The following is a 12,972-nucleotide window of genomic DNA, read 5'->3' as shown; positions in this document are numbered from 1 at the left end:
GAGCAATAAGTGGACGTTTCTGTGACACATCATTTTCATGCCCGCTGAGCTTGACAGATACCTAACATGGTGTGCCGTCTCATCGAACTTAAAGGTGTATTAACACGATTCTGAAACATCGCAAAAGGGACATCCCTAAGTATAACTGCTAACGCTGTGCGCATACCAGAGTCAGCCAACGCGTATAAAATATTTCGTTTGATTTCACAAGAGCCAATAAAATGTATCCATTCATCTATCTATTTGCTGCTGAAGTTTACGTTGCTCAGCATCAGCAAGCCAACCACGCCGCAGTGGACATAATCACGACTAGTGAATGCAGTTCCTCTGAGTTTGCGATGACTGCGCCCTGCATGCACAAGGTAAATCACAGAGATCACCGTCACTGGAGGCAATACACTCCATGTTGTTTACGTGTACCGCGAGCAGATCTGCCACTGGTAGGTCACGCATTGCTGTCTCCCCGTGATGTCTCACTGCTACGACCCGTTACAGTGACCCCACCTTTTTGGTATCGAAATCAAAAGCGTCGTTTTCACGTAGTGATAACAAAACAAGTATACGTGATGCATACCCCTGCACCAAAGCACTCTCCTTGCGGTTTGCTTTGCCTTCTTTCCTTTATTCTTTCATCTATTATTGCCCCTTTCCCCACCCAACGTGCAGGGTAGTCAACCGAGCCTAGCTTGATTAGCCTCACTGCGTTTCTCTTTCCTTCATCCCTCTCTCTGATTGTTAGGGTTGGGAAACCCATGTTTATATTTACAGCACAATAGTGAAATGTTAGAAATACGTTTCACGACTCCTTTAAGTAATATAATGCCTTCCTCGTGAGATATCCAACTTGAAGGCAGAAATCCTTATTTCATAGTCAAGTACGCTTGCTTAAAGCAATGGCACCAACTGGAGCCACTGGTACTGACCAGATTAACCTATAAGCATATCTTTTTACAAGTTGCATGCAGAGGAAGTTACTGTAATTTTCTCGGGCGTTGCAGCCACCGTAAAGCTGGACCTGTGAAAGTGTACGAGTTAAAGCACGAAATGTGCCCTCGCTTCCACTAGCCGAGCCGTTGTTTTGCCAAAATGTACTTCACTCTAGATTCCAATGGCGGCCTGTCCGCATCCAGAGATTCTTAGCACCCTCTGCTGCGTTGCAGATCTGACCGCCGCCGTGGTCAGTTGCTTCGCAGCTGCTGGTGACTGAACCGCCGTGAGTTATTCGACGTGTGCATGTGGGAGATAGGGGCCAGATACTGCTCCAGGGTGGCCAATCCTTCTCTGGTGAGGGAGTGCGTTCCGGCGGTGGTTACCAGTGGAGCCACACCCCGGGCCTCTTAATGCAGTTTCATCAACAAGCGGATTTTTTTTAATCCGGTTGGGAACTTTGCGACACCGGGATTTGAACCTTGGACCTCTTGCATGCGAGGCGGATGTTCTAAGCACTACGCCATCGCCGCCCATGAATGATTAATCCTAGGTATTTTATCGTGTCAGCTTCGTTTAGAGTTGTGGAGTTCATCTCATATTGACATTTAATTGCATGCTTTTTTTGTTCGTAACTCTGAGCATAACCAATTCAGAATCATTGATTTTCATTTGCCATTTAGTGGCCCATCTCTCTACGGCTCTAAGAGCTTGCTTAAGTGACGCCTGATCATTCTGGTTATTGATTTCGCGGTATATTAGGCAATCATCTGCGAACAACCTGACGGTTATGTCACTTACGTCATTAGCAATATAACAAGGTATATAACAGCTGTATCTTGCCGATACTTAGCTACGGAGCAGAAACCTGGAGACTTACAAAGAGGGTTCAGCTTAAATTGAGGACGACGCAGCGAGCAATGGAAAGGAAAATGGTAGGTGTAACCTTAAGAGACAAGAAAAGAGCAGAGTGGATTAGGGGAAAAACGGGGGTTAAGGATATCATAGTTGAAATAACGAAGAGGAAATGGACATGGGCCGGGCATGTAGCGCGTAGACAGGATAACCGCTGGTCATTAAGGGTAACTAACTGGATCCCCAGAGCAGAAAAGCGGGTTAGGGGGAGACAGAAGGTTAGGTTGGCAGATTTTTAAGAGTTTCGAAGCCTTTACGACACTTAGAGAAACTGTGTAAATTCCTGCCTTTTGTATTTTTGATTGTTTAATGTGTTTGACGGCCGCAAGTATCGCGTATGCTTCTGCAATGAAGGTGATTGTATGAGGATGCAGTTGGCCAGTCTCCGAAAAAGATGGGCCACCTGCTGTATACGAGAGAGAAGTGTGAGATTTGGAGGCATCTGTGAAGAAGTCAGGACAGTTGTATTTGTGTTGAAGCTCTAGGAAGTACGTGCAAATATGTACCGTGGGTGCGTGTTTCGTAACTTACTCGGAGGATATATCACATTCTATGAGCTGCCATTGCCATGGTGTCAGATGCAGAGCAGGAGCCATCAGACACTGATCAAGAAGTGGCAGTCCTGTTTTCTCCGCAAGGCTTCTCACTCGAAGCGAGTAGGGCTGTCGAAACGAAGGACGGCTATCATACACTGTGAAACTGGAAATTTCATTGATTACAGAGTGTGAGAGGTGCTTATCGTCTGCGGTTACTTTGAGGTAATACACAAGAGACATGTAAGCCCTCTGCAGCTGCAACAACCACTCGTTCGACTCGATGTGCAGGCTTTCTACGGGGCTATGGCGAAAATCACCCGTAGGAAGCCGGATACCCATGTGATGGACCGGTCAAGCACTTTCAGGGAGCTTGGTGCGGCAGACTGATAGACAATCGCTCCGTAATCTAAACGAGTGCGTATGAGGCTTTTAAAATATTTATCAGGCATTTTCTATCACTGTCCCATGATGTCCGCGACAAAACCTTCAGATTATTCATAGCTTTCAGGCACTTGTTCTTGAGGTTTTTCAAGTGAGGAACAAATTTTAATTTCTTGTCTGGAACTAAGCTAAATATTTATGTTCACTTTTCACAGCTAATCACTGCCCGTGGAGGTGAATGATCGCATCTGTTTGAAGACCTCTCTTCCTTGTGTATAAAACACTCGTGCTTTTTTTGCGGGTTAAGAATGAACCCGTTCTCACCTGCCCATTTGGTAACCCTATTCAAACCAAGTTGAAGTTGCCGTTCGCACATTGCGAGGTTGCACAATTTGTAGCCTACCTGCACATCGTCGACGTATGCGCAATAGAACATATTGCATGGTATGCAGGAATTGAGGGTATTCATTTTTGTAATGAAAAGTGTGAAACTTAGGACACCACCTTGCGTCACTCCAGTTTCCTGGACAAATGTTTGCGACAAAACATTCCCCACCCGGACACTGAAAGTGCGGTTGGACAAATAACTTTCGATTATGGTCAGCCTGTTACCTCAGACACCTAACTGTGAGAGGTCTCGCAGTACTCCGAAGCGCCAGTGGTATAAGCTTTTTCCACATCGAGAAACAGCGAAAGGATGAATTGATTATGGACAAAAGCATCACGTATCTGCGCTTCAATTCGTAACAAATGGTCAGTAGTAGATCTACGCTCGCGCAATACGTACTGATATAAGTCCAGTACATTGTTTCTAGAAAATGTGAGAGCCGACAGTTAATCATCTTCTCAAAAAGTTTACACAGACAACTTGTCAATGCAATCGGCATGTAACTTGCAGCGGAAGATGAGTCTTTTCCTTGCTTCAGAATTGGAATTAGAATGGCTTGTTCGAGACAAAGAGGATCTTGCCGGAAAGGCAAACGAAATTATACAGGTGAAGAGGGAATTTTTGAGGTTCAGTGCACACGTGCTTCAACATTTCATAAAATACACGGTTGGAGCCCTGGCAGAGATCTTGCAGCAGGTTAGTGATCCCTGTAGCTGAGCTCAAACGAAAGGTTCATTATATGCTTCTCGGTATGCGGATTCCCGCTCTATTTTCTATTTATCGATGATTGTTTTGTACCGCTGGAACGATGTCGTATAGTGTGACGAGCTGGAGACCTGTTAGAAGTGCGCCCCAAGAGAGTTCGCCTGGTCCTCCAAGCTGTCGCCTTGTGTGTTCACAGGAGGGAGTGGGTTAGATTGCCGTCCTTGCCTACCATGTTCCAGACTCTCGCCTCCTTTGTATATGAATTGATTCCGAATAAAAAGTTATGCCAACTCTCCCTTCTCGCCCGTCTGCGCGTTCTTCTGCCTTGAGACTTTATATTTTTAAAATTGTCAAGGTTCTCGGTTGACGGTGAGTTTCGAAACAACCTCCTTGCCTTATTTTGCTTTTTTGTGCATTCCGCGAATCACTGTTCCACCAAGGGACGCGTCGCTTGGTGGACAGTCCAGTTTGTGGGATGCAATTTGTGGCACCATCAATAAGAAGAGCTGTGAAGTACTTTACAGCTGCATCTATGCTTAAGTCATGAGCATCAGACCAACTTCTTTGAGTAGCTGTTTGAACCTGTTCCTTGTTAGCCTTGCCTATCTGCCATGTGGGAATCGGTGCAGGACCTTCATAAAACAATCGTGTGCTCAGAGTTTTTGGAAAGTGGTCACTTCTCTAATTATTGTTAATGATTTTCCAGTTGAAAAGGGGTAGAAGTGCTGGGGATGATGATGATAATGATCATGATGATGTTGTATGGCGTTTAGTGGCGCAAGGGTCATGGTTTGGCGAAATAGGGCCAAAACTGCGGTATTGTTGTTGTATGGCTTTCTCGTTTATGCAGTGGCTGTAGAGAAGCCTTAAAATCAAAACTGTAGGTGCTTTGAAATAACTAGAAGTTAAAATATGGTGGCTGTTGTAGTGAGGTGAATTCTGTGAATAGAGGACGTCAAATTCTAAAAAAATGCGTCTTAACTTTTAATAGATGAAATACCAAGAAGCACATCAGCCTCACAAAGGGCTTGAATACAAGGTTCAGGAGACATGTGCCGTTACAGATAAAATTGCTACTGCCTCTCGAGAGAGGCAGTGTTACGACTACTACAGCAGATAATGTTGAGCACGGATATCGCTGAAGAAAGCTGAAACAGATTTTGCGCTAAATGGTGGTTCTCTGCCTAAGAAGAGAGACAAGGGAAGCGGTATGCATTGTTTATATGCTAAAGCAAAATGTCTCACGCTTTCAATTCAATGACATTTCAACAGGACATGCTGAACGCTAAGCATTTCGCCACATCTACCACACAGGGGTTGCTGCTCACCAGTCAATAAAAAAAACTGTGCGCACCATGTGTCCTATTCTGAGGCGACAGAATAGGACATCACTTCGTGCTGACTTCGTTAATGATAGCCAACTTCCTAACTGTGGCTTAACAATGTGGAGTTTGTCTAAAGATTGAGAGTCCCAGTCATGTTGCCAGTGAGTTCGCAGTTTTTTTTCGCAGGTATGGCTTTAGATCTTGTACAGGGACAGCAATAGATCTTCCATTTGCATTAGCGTGGAGTAAATATGCGATTCGGTCCACCAGTACGTTTCCCCCGATAACTCTGTGCCCAGGCACCCAGCACACTGTAATGTGTTGCCCAGAAGTGTTGACAGAGCACTGTAGTTGATACAAGTCCGCGTATACTGGGTTTATGCTTTTCCGGCATGACATTATGGCTTCAACCATGATCAGTGAGTCTGTGTATATAAGTGTCTTGGCCTGTCTAAGCTGCTTGATGTTTTTGACAGCAGAAAGTATGACATATGCTTCGGCTGTAAATATACTTGTATTTGGATGTAGAACATCTGATTCAGTGAAGGATATAACAACGACTGCGAAAGACACGCCAGTCAGAGACTTGGACGCATCTGTGTAATATTCAGGGCAGGAGTATTTTTACTGCAGCTCAAGGAAATGCGTGTGGATATGGGGTTCTGGAGCATGCTTATTCACTTCCGTAAATGACGTGTCGCCGTCTACAATGTTCCACATCCATGGCGGGAACTGTTCAGATGGAGCCATTAGGCGGTGCTCAAGAAGTGGAACAGACATATCTTCACACAACCGCCTAACTCGATGTGCAAATTTTATTTTTATTTAAACATACTGTCAATCCCCGAGGAATTATAACACGTGGACAATCTAAGGCAGGGATTAAGTACAGTCAATAGAAAAGGAAAAAATAATAAAAAAAAGTTAACAAATCAACAATAAAAAAGAAAATATATAAGCACACTTGTCAAAGTACAATCATATTGGCACTTTACTTAAAGAAGAAGAAATATCACATAGCACCATATTATGTTTGTGAGGCTATCAAGTAGCTTTCTACTACTTTTGTGAAAGTGGCTAAGGGTGTGCTACTGGTAAGGGAGGGGGACAGGTTATACCATTCTATGATCGCAAGCGGGAAGAACGAGAATTTAAAGGCATCTGTGTGAAATCTGTGAGGGGTAAGGGTGTGAGAGTAATTGTGGCGGGTAGTTATAGCGGCGGATAGCTTTATGGAGCGGGACTTGTCTTTGTTTAGTTGACCATGTAACAGTTGGTACACCAGCTTTAAGCATGCCAATATCGCCCGGTTTTTTATAGTTAGTAGTCCAGCCTTTTTAAGCAGCTCCGTAAGTGAATCTGTTCGGTTAAATTTGTTAAAGATGACTCTAAGCGCTTTCCGTTGAACACCTTCGAGCTTGCTGGTTGGGTTTTTTGTGTACGGGAACCAGGCGGTGTTTGCATACTCCAGAATAGGTCGTATAAGTGTATTGTAGGCCAGAAACTTTGTGTGTGGTTGGGCTTGCTGTGATCGCCTTTTTATAAATAACAGTCTCTTCAGCGCAGGTGATGTGATGTAATGAATATGAGCGTCCCCCGTAGGTCATGTGACAGATTGACCCCTAGATACTTATGTTTCGTGACTTTAGAAAGGGTAGCTGAATTGATGACGTAATTGAAATTGGATAGATTCTTTTTTCTAGTTATAGATAAGAGCGCGGACTTTTTTTCGTTGATATTCATTGGCCAATCACTGCACCAGGCTGAAACTGCGTCTAGCGCTGTATTCAGGGCGATATGGTCATCGTGTGAGTCAATTTCTTTGTACAGGATGCAGTCATCTGAAAATAATCTGCATCCAACATTAACAGATGAAGGAAGATTGTTCACAAAAATTAAGAATAATACCGGCGCCAAAACACTGCCTCGCGGTACGCCAGATGTCACTGGTATGATTGAAGATTAAACATGGTTTAATTCCACGAACTGCGACCTGTCTGTTAGGAAGTTAGTAATCCAGTCAACAATTTGGCCCTTGCCTAGAAGAAGTTGTAGCTTCAAGATGAGTTTGCTGTGCGACACCCGATCAAATGCTTTCGAGAAATTCAGCAGATTGATTGATATGTGGTGTTTAACGTCCCAAAACCACCATATGATTATGAGAGACGCCGTAGTGGAGGGCTCCGGAAATTTCGACCACCTGGGGTTCTTTAACGTGCACCCAAATCTGAGCACACGGGCCTACAGCATTTCCGCCTCCATCGGAAATGCACCCGCCGCAGCCGGGATTCGAACCCACGCCCTGCGGGTCAGCAGCCGAGTACCTTAGCCACTAGACCACCGCGGCGGGGCAGAAGACATCCAGCAGAATAAGATCAATTTGTTTTTGGTGATCGATGCTTAATGAGGCGTCATGGACCATTTCAATGAGTTGTGTTGCAGTAGACATGCCATGGCGGAAGCCATGTTGAAAAGGGGACAGTATTTTGTGTTCTTCTAGGTGTTTTGTTATGTGCTTTAATATTATGTGTTCGAGCAGTTTACCAACCGTACATGTCAATGAGATGGGACGATAATATGAAGGTTCGTTTTTATTTCCGAACTTATGTATAGAAATCCCTTTTCCTATTTTCCAATCCTGTGGTAAGGTATGCCACGACAATGATTGGTTATAAAGCAGGCATTTTGTTATCCATTCGGCATATCTTTTTAAAAACGCGTTAGTTACGTTGACTGGTCCGAAACTTAAATAATGGCTCTCTTACTGTGGTTTTGTTGTGAAAAACTAGTGCAGAGGAGGTATCATTGATTATGGGTTAGCAGGGGTGGTGTTTATTAGAATGTACATTCAGGAAATAATAAAAGCACAGTATGAATGTTGTAAGTCAAGTGAACACTCATTTGACTCGACATATAGGCTTTGGATTGGGCTTGTTTTGAAAGCACCAGTGGCGAGACATATGCCTAAAAGATGGATTGGGTCCAACATCTTTAAGGCGTTGGGTGTAGCCGATTGATAAACTACAGCAACGCAGTCTAGCCGTGATCGAACAAGGCTTCTATAAAGATTTAACAGGCACTTTCTGTCACTACTACATGAGGTGTGTGACAAGATCTTCCGAATATTCATTGTTTTGAGACATATAGCCTTGAGGAATTTTATGTGGGAAATAAAAGTAAGCTTGGAGTGAAGTGTAACACGTAGAAAGTTTTTGCTCTGCGTACAGCGTTGAGCGTCGTCCATGAAGTTCAATAGCTGGATCTGAGACCAAGCATCTAGTTTCTTAGTAAAAATTACTATGGAGCTTTTCTGCACATTAAGTTCAAAGCCATTCTGATCAGCCCATTTGGATATTTTGTTTAGACTTACCTGTACGTGTCACTCACAGATAGGTTACAGGACCTTAAATCTACCTGCACATCGTCGACATACACGGAGTAGAACATGCCTTTTGGAATTTAGTTTCGCAAAAAAGTCATTTTTACAATAAAAAGGGTACAGCTAAGTACCCCACCTTGTGGTACCGCAGTTTCTTGAATAAATGATCCCGAAAGCGTGTAACCAATCCTGACACGGAATGTACGGTTTCATAAGTAACTCTCAATAATTTTAAGCATGTTTCCGCCAACACCCATTGTAGACAAATCACGAAGAATTCCATAACGCCAAGTCGTACCATACGCTTTTTCAATGTCAAGAAAAACTGAGGGGAAGTACTGTTTATGGACTAATGCATTGCGGATGTAGGTCTCAACACGCACGAGGTGCTCAGTTGTCGACCTGCGCTCCCTGAAGCCACACTGTTACGAGTCTAGAAACTTCTTTGTTTCAAGATGATACAATGGGCGGCAGTTTATCCTTCTTTCAAACACCTTGCTGAGGCAGCTCGTTAGTGCGATAGGGTAGGGTGGTACCTTGTTACCGAAGAGGGGTCTCTGCCCTACTTTAATATGGGAGTCACTATCGCTTCTTTCCGCGTGTCTGGAATGTGTCCATCTGCCCAAATGTTGTAAATTGCAAGTAGTGTCATTTGTGGGTCAGTGTGTAGGTGCCTAATTATATCATATACAATTCTGTCAGGTCCCGAGGCAGAGCTCTCACATTAAGAGAGGGCAGTCCTTTACTCCGCTATGCAAAAAGGCCGATTACAAGGTTCATTCTGATGTCATTTATAATCCAGTGGTTTGAGTTCTTCTTTGTCTTTGTATTTTTGGAATGGCTTTGAATAGTTCATAGAGCTGGATACACGTTCAAAGTGCTCTCCCAGGGCCTCTGCCTGATCTCTCAAGGTGTTTCTCTCATTATTCACAACTGGAAATGGTTGGGCTTGTTGCCCCTTCAACCTCCCCAGGTTATTCTATACTCTAGATTCTTGAGTGTGCGAGTTTATGAAGGAGATGAACTTCTCCCAGCTTCTCCGTCTGGCCTGCCTCCATGTGCGCCTTCCCTGTGATTTGATCAGTTTAAACTATACCAAATTTTCCGCAGTTGGATATTTTCGTAGGGTACCCCATGCCTTATTTTGCTTTCTTCGCGCTTGCTTGTAGTCGTTCTTCCACCAGGGAACTCCTCGCCGGCTAGTGTGTCCATTTGATTGTGGTATCACTTTTTCGGCTACGTCTAAAATAAAACTGGTAAAGTATGCAACAGCAGCGTTGATGTTAAAATAATCAATAAAATCTTGTTACACATATGTGGATTGTTTGAAGAACTCCTAGTCAACAAAGTCTAGTTTCCATTTGGAGGCATGGGGCAGGAAATCATCTTGCTCTGTTAACTACAGCCTTATGGGAAAGTGGTTGCTCTTAAATAGGTTTTTCACAACATTGCATTCAAGATAGGGAAGAATAACTGCTGAACCAATTGTGAGGTAAATAAATGAGTATGCATTGTGTGATAGATTGTAATATGTTGATTCCTTTTTGTTGAAAAGGCATATATAAAAGGTTGTAAGAATTTTCTTCACAAGACGACCTCTTGAATCACAGCGCAAATCTCCCCAGAGTATGTCGTGTGCGTTGAAATCTCCAACAATAATGTAGGGCTCAGGAAGCTGGTTTATCAAGTTGTGTAATTCCGCTTTAGTGAGGGGGTAGATAGATGATATATAAATGGAGCAGATGGTAACCAACTTAATAAAATAGCACTGATTGCAATTACTTCATGAGGCGTTTGAAGGACTAGATGATGGCAAGACACAGACTTGTCAACACTTATTGCCACACCTCCTGATGAAGCAAAAGTTTCTTAACAATCTTACCTATAAATGGCAAAACGCCGGAGTAAGTTCGTGTGTTTCGAGTTCAAATGTGTCTTCTGGACACAGAACACCTTGGGCTGCTAGGAGCAAAGCAGGTCATTTAAGTCATGTAGGTTGCAAATGAGGCCCCTGATATTATAAATCATTATTTGTGTCGACATATTAGCAAACATAGAGGTTTCTGTGAGTGACAGTATTATTCTAGAAGCTGTTGCTCAAGGGTCCTTGGGAGGACCCGTGATTTTCTGCTTTTTTTACTGCGGTCCGCAAAGATGCGCCGTTGTTTCGGTGCCAAAGGCATCGGAGTAGTGTAAATTGCTTCGTGGGAGGCACTGGATGCCCGCTTATTCAGGCTGATCGTTCGAGTTTCAGACCTCGCTCGGTGAGACGAGGCCTTGTGACCCAACGACACTGGAGTCGCCGAGTTCTGCTGTGTTGGCGGAGCAGATTTAACTGCTGCTGCCTTGGGGGCGGGTGCCACAGCTGATAGCGCGCTTAACGTAGGCCGGGCTGGGGCCATAGGCTGGTGCGACGCTGCCCCCTGATGTGCTGCATCCGCATAAGTGGTGCCATATAACGGTGCAATTCGTTTGCTGGCTTCCTTAAAAGATATATTCTTTCTGACCTTCAATGAAATTATTTCTTTTTTTTCCTTTCTCCAGGATTCACATGATCGCGAGTATGCTGGGTGGTTACTGCCGCAAATTAAACAGTAGGCTGCGGCCTCGCAGCCTTCAGAAACGTGCTGCGTTGAGGCACATCTGGCACAAGTAGACTGACCTTTGCAAGTATGGGAGCTGTGGCCGCACCTATGGCACTTAAAGCATCTGCGTGGGTTTGGAACGTAAGGCCGAACTCTAAGTTACGTGTATCCTGTCACAATGGTTTCTGGCAATTCACTTGCTTCAAAAGTTATACTATGTGCTTGGTTGGCTTTTCTGAGCTGTCCCTTCTTATTTTGATTCGCTCTACGTTGACGACATTTTGCTGTTTCCATCCATCAAGTAGCTTATGTTAAGAGAAGTTCAAGAGATCTTCATCTGAAACGACACCACGAACGGTGCTTGGGACCTATGTGGGGTGACTGTGACAGGAATGTTTCATATTGATGTCAAGTTGGAGAGCTTTTCATACTGCGTCCTCTGTTTGAGCTCAAGAAGTAGATCGCCACCCGCCATGTTAGTCGCTTTGTAACCTGGTCCTAGTTTTTCAATCAGGCTTTTTGTCACCGGAAATGGTGAAATGGTTGTGGTTTTTTCGTTTGATTGCTCGCTGTGCACAACGTGATATTTTCGGAAACGTTCCGACATCTTGCGAAAAATTGCAGGGGTGCTTCGGTGCGTACACTTTTCAGGGTAAGATCAAGTTGGGAAAAGGATATACTTGACATAGTAGGTGTTTCTGTTTCGGCGGTGGCGCCAACCACCCACCACCGAGCCCAACAAGGGGACGCGACAGAAAATGTTCGATGACAAGCCTGCCAACATCGGCCGTACACCACCGCTATAACCAAATATGGTGAGCTAAGTCTGGTCAGCCACACAGGATTAACCCTAGCCACCAGGAAGTTTTGAAGTAAACAGAAGATAGTAAAAGACAGGACAGATGGAAAGTGAGAGATAAATACGAAGATGTAGGGACAGGGAGATAAGAAAAGGCGACTGCCGACTTCGCCTGGGTGGGTCAGCCGAGGGGTGCTGTCTACGTGAAGCCGGGGCCAAAAGGGTGTGATGTCTCTGCCGGGGGTGCCCTAAAGGTCCAATCACTGGGCGTTGGCTGAACCCCGAGGATCCCCCTTTCCCCGGACACGACAAAGTCACGCACGGCTAGACGTGGGAGGGAGTCAAAACCCTCCCGTTAGCTCGGGTCCGTGGTGTTGCTACACACCAAACGCTACTTGCGCAGACGCCCCTGCGTGCTGTTGGGGATGGGATGGGAAAAACTATGGACGTGTAGGTATTGTTTGTCAACCTATATTACGTTGGCTTTTTACGATTCAAGCAACACGCCTTGGAGGAAAAAAAGGAGTTGTTTGATTGGACCTCTTAGTGCATCGCAGCGAGGGTCCACCCATAGTTTACTATCTGCATTGAAGTCTCCGAGGACCAGATAAGGTTCTGATATCTCATCTATTGAAGAGTGGAATTCATGTTTTTCAAGGTGGTAGTGGGGGGGTATGTACAAAGTGCAGATGATGACGAGTTCATTCAAAACAACTGCTCGTACAGCCACTGCCTTTAATGATGTTAGTAGGAGTACATGAGTACATCTACTCCTCGATTAACAATTATGGCTACACCGCCAGATGACACTACAGCATTATCTTTGTCATTTCGGAAGATGACATATTGACGCAAAAAAATTGCATTTTTGGATTTTAGTAGTGTTTGCTGTAAACACAGCACTTTCGGAGAATGCTTGTGTAGGAGTTCCCGGACATCGTCGAGGTTTCAAAGCAGTCCTCTGACGTTCCATTGTATAAATTAGGTCTACATAATGGGAGTAAAGAAGTGCTGTGTGTACGAAATGAGTGT

The sequence above is a fragment of the Rhipicephalus microplus genome, chromosome 3 (assembly GCF_043290135.1).
Source record: "Rhipicephalus microplus isolate Deutch F79 chromosome 3, USDA_Rmic, whole genome shotgun sequence".
Classification (NCBI taxonomy): Eukaryota; Metazoa; Arthropoda; class Arachnida; order Ixodida; family Ixodidae; genus Rhipicephalus; species Rhipicephalus microplus.
This window is presented reverse-complemented; position numbering follows the sequence as displayed.